Genomic DNA, 9,720 nt, shown 5'->3' on the forward strand with positions numbered 1-9,720 from the left:
CAGATGTGCCATATTTAAGTGTATATAAGAAAATAAATACATCAGTTATTCGAGTGGATTTGATTTTTCTCTGTTATTTTAAAACTCTGCCTAACAAAAAGAAAATAAGAAAAACCCCATAGCCATTTCAATACAGCCTTCTTACATTTGTTCCACAGGGACTGGCTCCTGCCCAAACCCAGGTCGAAACAAGGTCACTTGACCCAATATTTTCAGTAAAAAAGAAGCATTTTTTTCCCCATGTCTGCTTCAGAGCATGTGTGATTTATTTATTTGTTCCTGGTGTAGTGTGTTAATCTTCCTAAGGGGATAACAGCACACTAGTACTGACTCTTCGGTTATTTTTTGGAAAAGCACTGTTCACTAGAAGAAGGTTTTCCTTTTAACCTACCATGCAATGAAAATATCTCCTGTGCACTGAAATTCCTCTCCCCAGTGTGAGGCCTGAGTAACAGTGCCTTAACCAGATCAGAAAAGGGCAGTACTATTTTCTGAGCCACTGAAGTCTGCTGTGAGCTAGTCCAGAGAAAATATTATGAGCAATAATCCTGAACTGGAAGTGATAGTCTTGACATCTGTATGATTTTTTCCCACTTGCTGAATTCTCCAATTCTACACTGCACTGTGACCAAAGGGAATAGAGTATATGAAACAAATGCCACAGAGATGGAATGTCTGACACAACACAGGGAACAGGAAATGGATTTCTGACGTGCAACTAAGATTTATTTTTTTTTTATTCATATAGGAAAACCAGATTGCTTTATAGTTAAATTAGAGGCAAATTCTGTAAGATTGATTGAATGGCTGGACAAAGCACCAAACAATATAAGATGCCTTTAGTCTCAGTAAGGCATTTGGGATTTGATCCTGAGTGTTGAGAGCGTTTCCTAAGCCAGCTGCAACCTAGGTCTGTGCAAACATACCTGCAGGCTGTTTGTGCTGTCTGTTCTGTGAGCTGGCCTGGGATCCTCTCACCTCTGAGCATCCTGGGCAAGCCCCTGCAGCATCCTGGTGGAGCAGGGTTACCCTGGGCTGCACTGGGCTCCTGCTTGTGGGTGCCCCTCCAGAGAGAAGGACATGTGCCACCAGCACGAACTCTGCATGGACAGAAAAGGGAAGGCAATCCCAGTGCAACACCAGGTGAAGCAGCCTGGCACCACAAGCACACCTTTACATCTCTCCTGCTCCTCCAAGAAGCTCTAAATTCAAACATCTGTGTGATGGTGAGGTCCCTGAGCTGTACAGGGGAGTGAAAGGAGTGAGTGAACTTCCCCATCACTTCTCCTCTATCTCATCTGGGGGCACCCTGACCAAATGGCTGTGTTGCCAATAATTACACCTGTAGCACACTCCTCAGAAAGCCAGGGAGCTGCAGAGGCAAACCTGACACTTAACTGGTAGCACCAGTGGTATATGGAGTAAAAATACACCTTTATGCAAAACCACACAAAGGTATTTGCAAAGCTAAATTCTGTGGAAAGAAATCAAGCTTTTACATTTCCTAGCCTATCCTGGGGTTCAGGAACTGGAATGCTATATTAATTATCTGTGTCTTGTCAGTGTTGATCTGTAGAGGCTTCCTTAGTTTTATGTACTGACCAGTGAATGAATTAACTTCATTTTTCAAAACAGAATGCTCTTGCCAGAGAGAAAGTCTGCTTCAACCCCAGAAGACTCTTAGATAAAGCAGTCACTGAGGGGCAGAAAACCATGTCCCAAAGCTCTTCCTGCAGAGCTAGAGAGGGATTTGAACATTACCTCCAGGAGATGACAATGGCCATTAGAATACCCAGGCTGGAAAGGTACCATCACTGGCCACCACTGCGAACCTTGCACTGAGCTTTTCATATTTCCCCATTCCACTGAAAAAGAGACCAGTGCCTGGATGTGCAATGCAGGACTGAAGATCCCAGTGGGATGGAGTGAGATGAGATCTTGCTATATCCATAGGCTTCTTTCAGTCTAAGCTTCTGGGTGAATTTAACCTTTTACCTCAAAATTTTGCTCTTAAATCTTGAGGATCACTTTGTTCAACACTTAGGCAAATATTTTTGATAGTGTTGTGGTTTAACTCCAGCTGGTAACTAAGTACCCCACAACTCACTTGCCCTACCACCACACTAGGGAGGAGATTTGAATAGAAAAAGTAAACCTCATGGCTTGAAATAGGAACAATTTGACAATTGAAACAAAATTAAATATAATGGCTACAACAACAATAAAAATAATAATGCTACTACTAGTAATAGTTGTAATGGAAAGGGGAGAGAGAGGAATAAAACCCAAGCAACAAAAATTATGTACAACAGAATTGCTCACCACCCACTGACCCATGCCCAGTGCATCCCAGTGGTGATGGGACTCCCTTCCCTAACTCCCCCAGTTTATATAGTGGGCATGATGTACTATGGAATGGGATACTATGGAATGGGATATCACTTTGGCCCATTGGGGTTCAACCATCCTGGCTTTGCTTCCTCACAGCTTCTTGTGCATCTGCTTTCTGTCAGAGCATGGGAAATTGAAAAGCACTGCTAAGCAATAGTCAAAACATCAGTGTGTTATCAATATTATTCTCATACTAAAAACAAGACACAGCACTGTACCAGCTACTCAGAAGAAAGTTAAGTCTATCCCAGCCCAAACCAGGACAGATACAAACATGCTCAAGCAACAGAGAATGTGTGATCATCAAAAACACACCTGGAGGTCAATGTAAAATTCAGTGTTATTTTCACTGAATTTAACCCCCTACAGGTTCTTCTGCCTGTAAGGGATTTCGGTTTTGCAGGAGCAATGTGCCGAAAGCTTGTGGATTAAGGATGGTTCTTAGGCTTACTGTGAAGATGGAAAAGGAAACTGCTTGTGGTGGCATTCACTAGCAAGCATGACCTCAGCAGCCAACACACAGGTTTTTATCTAGTTTATAACCTGGATTCTCCTTAGAGGGTCTCAGCCCTAGTTTCTAGAAGCCTTATGAATGTACTTCTGCATGCTTCAAGCTTCTGGTGCAACCTACAGGCATCTTGCAGCCTATTTCCTTTACAATAAATTCCTACCCCAGCAGATCGTCTGCCCCTAAGGCCCTGTGCCAATCTCTTGTAGGGTGCTGCTCTTTGCTACCCTGCTCTCCTAACCAGTAGAAAATTACCAAAGCAGAGCATGCAGTGCATATCTGTCACATTCACTGAAACACCCTGTGGAAAAGCTCAAGAATTGAAGCACAGTGCTGTGAGTGACAGTGCTGTGTGATGGTCTTCAGTGCCACAGCCTCAAGAATATCTGGATGTCACTAACTCTATGGCATAGCCACAAATCCTCTATGTGGAAGACCAGGACTAAAAGGAGGGTGAAAATGCGAACACATGCAGATAATTAGATTTTGGTAAGAATCTATGAAAATTAAATGCTATTTAGTTGGTGAAATTCTGGATTTTTCATTTAAGAATATTCAACAAACTTTAAAATAGAAATGCTTTCTGTTATTTTTCATATTGATACATCAGATTAACTTTTAATGAGGATATTTAATATAACAATTCAGAAGAATTAAATGAGGTATGCAAAATTCATAGTAGATCTGTTTTTTGACTGGTGTCATTAACTCTTAACCTATGACTAAATGACCCTCAGAGAGAGAAGGTTATTGAGCAGTGGAATGTTCTCTTTGAAGTTTGAAAGGCCTTTTATTACTGTGTTCAGCATGACTTGCTTTTTAGGCATATGGACATGATTTACAGATTTCATAGGCAGAATAATAGTGCTAAAAATTCCTGGTGTGTCTTCATTTTTATATACTGAGGATGTCTTGATCACTTTATATAGTGAGGATGTGATATTTGTGTTATGTATGTAATAGGAACGACAGTACCTAAATATAAATTTTTATTTGTAAATAAATACACGTGAAGTTTCTCAAGCCACCAGTTTTTATGAGTAGCTAGCTTCTACTTATATGTGCTTTCTTCAGGAAGGGGACAAGGAAAAATATGACTTAGAAAAATAGCTAAATATGCACACTGCTTGAAAGAGTCAGGAAATATTTATTTACTTGCAAAACCATACTTGACTTCCAGAAGGACAGAGGTACGTGTGGCCTTACCAAACGCTGGTGACATGGAAGAAATTGAAGCACCTCCTGAAAGCACTGCTCTCATTTACTTCAAAAGCTATCACAGGTCATATGCTGTGACATTGCTTATGGCAAGAATTATTCATTGGAGGGTTGGCAGAGCACACATAAATCCTGTCATACTCATATACACTGCAAACACATAAATCTGTAGGAATCCTTTGGGCATCCACTCCAGCTGACTCGAAAGGTCCCTTCCTGTATTCCAGCGAAAACAAATGCGAATCTGCTTAGGTTTATTTTTTGTTTTCTTGTACCACTGCAAGCCAGGATTTATGTGATTAAAGTTATTTTGTTTTTCAGTAGTGTGAAAAAAAGGAAAGAAAAATCTTGAGAACCCAGAACTGAATCTGAGGAAGCTCCTTCAGCTGCCTGTTTCCTTTTTTCCTTTGTATTTTCTAAATAACTGGTAAATGCATTTCAACTTCAAAATACCAAAGAGGTTGTCGTCTTCTAATTCTGGACTTGTGGAGTGAATTGTTCTTTCTGCAAAGAACTACAGGGTGGATACCAGGCCAAGTAAATCTGTGTTCTCATTTATTAAAGTCTACATTAAAAAACAAACAAGCAGGGGTTACAAGTGATGTACTGCCATTCATTTTATTTATCAGACTCCTACATCAGCAGTTACTTAAAAACCTCACAGTAAACTTTTAACTCAGGGGTAAAAAATCTGTTTTAAATTAAGATAAAACAGGAAAGTGCTTCTTAGGCCAATAAAACAAAATGAGTACACAAAATGATGTGTCTGCATTTTGACTTCAAGGCCATTAACACTCTTCTTTGTTTCCACTTTTATCATACTTTACAATACTACTCAATGTGAAAGGTCATTCCAGGCTGAGAGCAGTCAGTGGGGGATCCATAATTTAGCTTGAACTGTTTCCTCTCCTAAATATCTAAAGGTACATTTAAAATGTTTATGGTTGAATAATCAATGATTTAATTCCATTCTACATTGATATATCCTATAGATTTAAAAATACAACAGTAGTTATACAAAAAATATCTTGCTATGGAGTGTGATTACAAATTAAGTGTCAAAAAATAAGGTAACAAAGTAGGAAGCATTTCACTAAGCCCACTTTCTTATGTTAAGTGGTGGTTTTAATTGCTGAAGACTATCACTCATGTGTGGCTTAGGACCACAGGTCCAGCTGAAAAGGTGATGCTAGGTACCCAGACTAACCCATCAGTTTCTGTTAGGTGACTCATTGGCATTTATCCAAAACTTTCCCCTGATCCCAGATCCCACTATGCACACTCACGTGCATCCTTTGATCTTTTTTCTTGGGAAAGGGTATCCTGATTCCTATTAATGGACTAACTTTTCAGAACTGTGTTTAAACATTGAAATACAGTTGCATAGCAGTTATTTTGATTCAGTCCTCTGAATAAAATCACCAATACAAGTGATGAAACACAAGGAAGAGCTTAACACATCCACAAGAACTATACAATGCTTCTTATCAATATTGTCTTTGCAATAAACATCAATATTTTCCTCTAGCTGAGTTGTGAAGGCATATAATGAAAATCCCTTGAAAGTCATTAAATCTCTCTGTTCCTCCATTTCCTTGTGCATCCCATTTTAAATCTACCCACAGCTCACTCCTAAAAGCTTTCAGAGCTAAGAATGCCTACACTTCTCTACCTGTGCCCTGGAGTACAGTCACCTTTCACTTTGCCCTGCTCCACATCAATTAAATTAACCTCAGAGCAGCACTTTCCAGCCCCACAGAGCTTGCAGTCTGTGGTTCCTGTTTCACACCTCGAGAATGGTTTGCATGCCTCTCTGAGTCTTCTCACTTCTAACAATCAAATAAAAATTACTTCTTCCTCCACAGACCTTACCTCCTCCACAGACCTTACCTTATTTTTATCTCTAGATATTCAAGGCTACAGTAAGAGTATTAATTTAAAGAAACCCTTGTCTCATTGAATGGATTTTAAAGTATTATTAAAATCAATTATTCTTGCCTTACAGTTTAAATCTGGATTCAAGGTATCAATTTATATAGGACTATAGAGAGTTCGTGCTTATTTTTTATAAGAAACTCAGTTTCCTTTAAATTCAAACTGTAGAATGCAGGGAGGTACTCTCTATTTGGTAAAATGACTACAGAGGACAGTGCCAAAAATGTTCTGAAGCATCTGTGGGTAGGGGCATTATAGTAGTAGGAAATAAAACATACCAGGTAAAGGTTCCTCAGCTTTGCACAGAGATACTTTGCAGCACCACAAGGACAAACACATTTTAAGTTTCCAATAGCTCCATCTACTGTTGTCACTGCACCTTTTTTCTCCTCCACCAACAAATCCTCACACACACTCAGCTTTCAGTTAAACCCATTTTAAAGCTGAAACCCACCCAACAGTTCTACCACTCCAGTTTGTGCCAACTCATAGAATCATGCAATGTAGAACTCTACATAAATTGCCAGGAGTTTTTAAGACTTTGTCAAGAACAGTTTTAAAGATACAAACAAAAGACCTCTAGGACAGGCCTTCTCTTCTAGCACAGCTGATACATCAGCATTAAAGTACTCTGATGTGGCCCCAAGGCTGCAAAGGCAGAAACAGATCAGCAACTAAATAGACAGTAAAATCTAGTAAAAAAAAAAAAAAAAAACAACATACCAAACAACAACAACAACAACAACAAATTAAAAAAAAAAAAAGAAAAAGAAAGAAAAGTAGAATCAAGTCTAGTATGGTCAAATGCTGTGGCTTCATAACTGACACCTGACCTGTGTGTTACTGCAAATTATTTGTCAAAATCAGACACAGATTTCTGCCAAATTAGTCAGATGGCTTGTTAGGGTTGATAGTAGTGGTATGCTGGCTGAAGGACAGATATCCTCCAGGTCTGCCAGTACAAAACCAACTTCTGACAGACTTAAGATGTCAGGATAAGCACAGACACCACTTTGCATTGTGTGCTCAGGAATATTTTTTCCGCCCTATTTGATGAGTACTTAAGCTGGAATGTCTGGGAAGGCAGAAGACAGGCACCATCCAGGCTTTGTTTGGCATCACTGCTCCTGCTAGGGACCAGGAAGGACCAGAGACCAAATGCCCAGGTACTGGAATGGATCCTGCAAGGCAGTGGTGAATGACTCACTGGCAGGTGGTCTAAAAGAGGATTTTCTCAGTCACAGCCAATGCACTGTGAGCAGCTGTCCTGTCCTGTGTCCTGCTAAGAGATGTAACTTGTTTGCAAGCCCAGAGGCCTGGAAGCTACTCCTGGTGTACATCCTTTGACTGCTCCCAAGCCCTCATGCTCTTCTTCACCTTCCCTGGCCTGATTTGACAGGGAAGGGAATGCTCTGGGCTCTGGGGAGGAAGAGCACTGTAACACACAGAGGATGAGCAAGTGACCGAGACCTCGGAGCATGCATGACAGGCACAGATCACACATGTGAGAGCAAACAGGCACAGCCTCCAGCCTTGCCAATCAACTTCTCCCTTCTGTTAGCAATTCATGTCCCACAGATGAATTCCAAACTGCTTGGAAGGGAGAAGTATCTGTAAAATGGAAAACCAACTCATTTTCTGGCATCTAAGAGAGAAATCTGGCTTCAAGGAAAGAAGCCCTTTCTCCAGTTTGCATTTAACGGTAATTTCCTTCACAGACAGCACTGCGGTTTGTTAAGCCTTCAACTTGAAACCTGTGTTTCAGAAGTACATTAACATGTAATTTCAGCCAGCTTCTGTGGGATTCCATGAATAGAAAAACCCAGGTGCCTGAATGAGAAAACCATGATTTTTCCTGGCTGCTTTATGGGAGGTATTCCAGCCAGGTAATAAGATTGGCTGTATGCAGTAGAAACCAGGCAAAACCAACCTTCCCATGGTATTAAAGAAATCTATTAGATCCTTTGCCATTTCCTAGCAGCAAAAAACAACTGCTGAGGTAGAGAGTTGGATATTCACTTATTCACTCCCCCTATGCAGGAGTCTTAGAAGTGACAGGCTCTTCAGCCTTATCCTGTAAAAGTAAACTAAATGGAAGGACAATTAGTCCTCTTTCTTCAGAGGAACAATTGCAAATACTGCCTTCCTCTTTGTTTTGGACTCCAGCAGGATCAAAAACTTCAAACACTGTAATTTTTCACACAAGGTGTTGGGCTGTCTCTGCCTGTCCTGCCTGGTTTCATTAACCAGTCTCTGTTTATGATACATCTGTAGGCCACAAATCTCCATTCAGCAGTACTATTTTTCACTGATGTACTTCTTTTGTGGCTTCCAACAGTTTCTGCTTTCCTGGATCATGAAAAGGAAATGTTCTTCACTTCAAGCCACTTGTGCAGTCTCACACCACTATTCCACATCACCAGATTTCTTTTCCAGGAGCACTGTGGCTCCCTTGTCACTGCATCAGGCTCTAGAGCAGCACTGCTTCACAGCTCTTTTGTGAAGCACTCTGTGAATAACTGATAGCTTGTTTTTGTCAATAACTGTTGTTTTTAATAATAAATGTGCATGCTTTAGGCTTGTGGAGTGTAAATAAATGCATTAATTTAATACACGAACTTAAAAGACACAGCAAAGCCACTTGACCAAACAGTGATAGTCTTTACTCCACACAGACATGGAATAAGAGCAGTGTCACCCAACAGGCTGGGGGATAGAGTGGCAAATTCATCCTGAGAGGAGGCTGAGTAGGAGTGGAAAGAACAGAGTACTTGGCAGAAAGTTTTCTTATATTTTCATGAACACTGAAGAGGGCTCCTTGAGGCACGATGGCATCTGCTACCTGAACAAAGACACAGGAGTCTCTTGGAGTGTCCTCCATCTTCTCTCTCCATTAACTCAATTTATGAGATGTTTTAGAGAGCTTTCAAGGACCAGGCTTGGAAGTGGCAATTACTCTGCTGTCACAGGTTTTACATCTTTGCTCTCTACTCGATTTATCCTGCAGTCTCACTCTGACCTTGTATGTGCTCTAAGTGAGGGAGTGAATATACTGAGTGCAGGATTTCAAAAGTAAGAAAATTTGATTCTTTCTTCAGCTGTTGGTACCTTCAGTATTGACTTCACCTCAGACCAGGCCAGAACAGACTCTGGATATGACCAGGATCTGTGACAATTTTATGAATACACAACACAACACCACAGCCAGTGAAAAGTGAATGTTATCCCATCCTTGTGAACCAGCTGTGGAGACAAAATTTAGCAGCACCTTTTTCAGCTTGGCAGTGACAAAGATTCCTTTCCTTTCCATTAAGGTTTGTCCTAGGCTTCTTGGCAGACAAATTTTTCAAGTTTCCTTGAACATGACAACAGGAGAAGGCTGCTGATACAGGGGGATTTACTGGACCTCTGACAAGAATGACATCAAGCCCAACTAGACACATCTAATGAAGAACACAGATGTCAGACCACCAAAGCCAACATGCCAGGCCAAAGGCATGAAGGTTGGCCACAATCCCTGATCTCCTTCAGAAGGACATCCAGAGCCTGTGACCAACTGCCAGGAAAGTAAAGAAAGGGGCTGCTATGTCATGTACCAGCTACGATTTCTCTTCAGATTTTTTAAGTTTGCATACCAAGAATTACAACTTCTCTAGAGGACACACACA

General features: G+C 40.7%; 1 protein-coding gene across 2 annotated transcripts in view; it reads left to right on the top strand.

Moving 5' to 3' along the window:
* VEGFD (vascular endothelial growth factor D) overlaps positions 1-56 on the top strand; it is a 51,391-nt gene extending 51,335 nt beyond the window's left edge. For both annotated transcript variants that reach the window (XM_077174691.1, XM_054628019.2), the window contains exon 7: positions 1-56. This exon is cut by the window's left edge and continues 614 nt beyond it. The gene's annotated coding sequence lies outside the window, so the exon portion shown is untranslated.
* The last annotated feature ends 9,664 nt before the right edge of the window (positions 57-9,720 follow it).

Source organism: Agelaius phoeniceus, chromosome 2 (assembly GCF_051311805.1).
Source record: "Agelaius phoeniceus isolate bAgePho1 chromosome 2, bAgePho1.hap1, whole genome shotgun sequence".
In the NCBI taxonomy this organism is placed as follows: Eukaryota; Metazoa; Chordata; class Aves; order Passeriformes; family Icteridae; genus Agelaius; species Agelaius phoeniceus.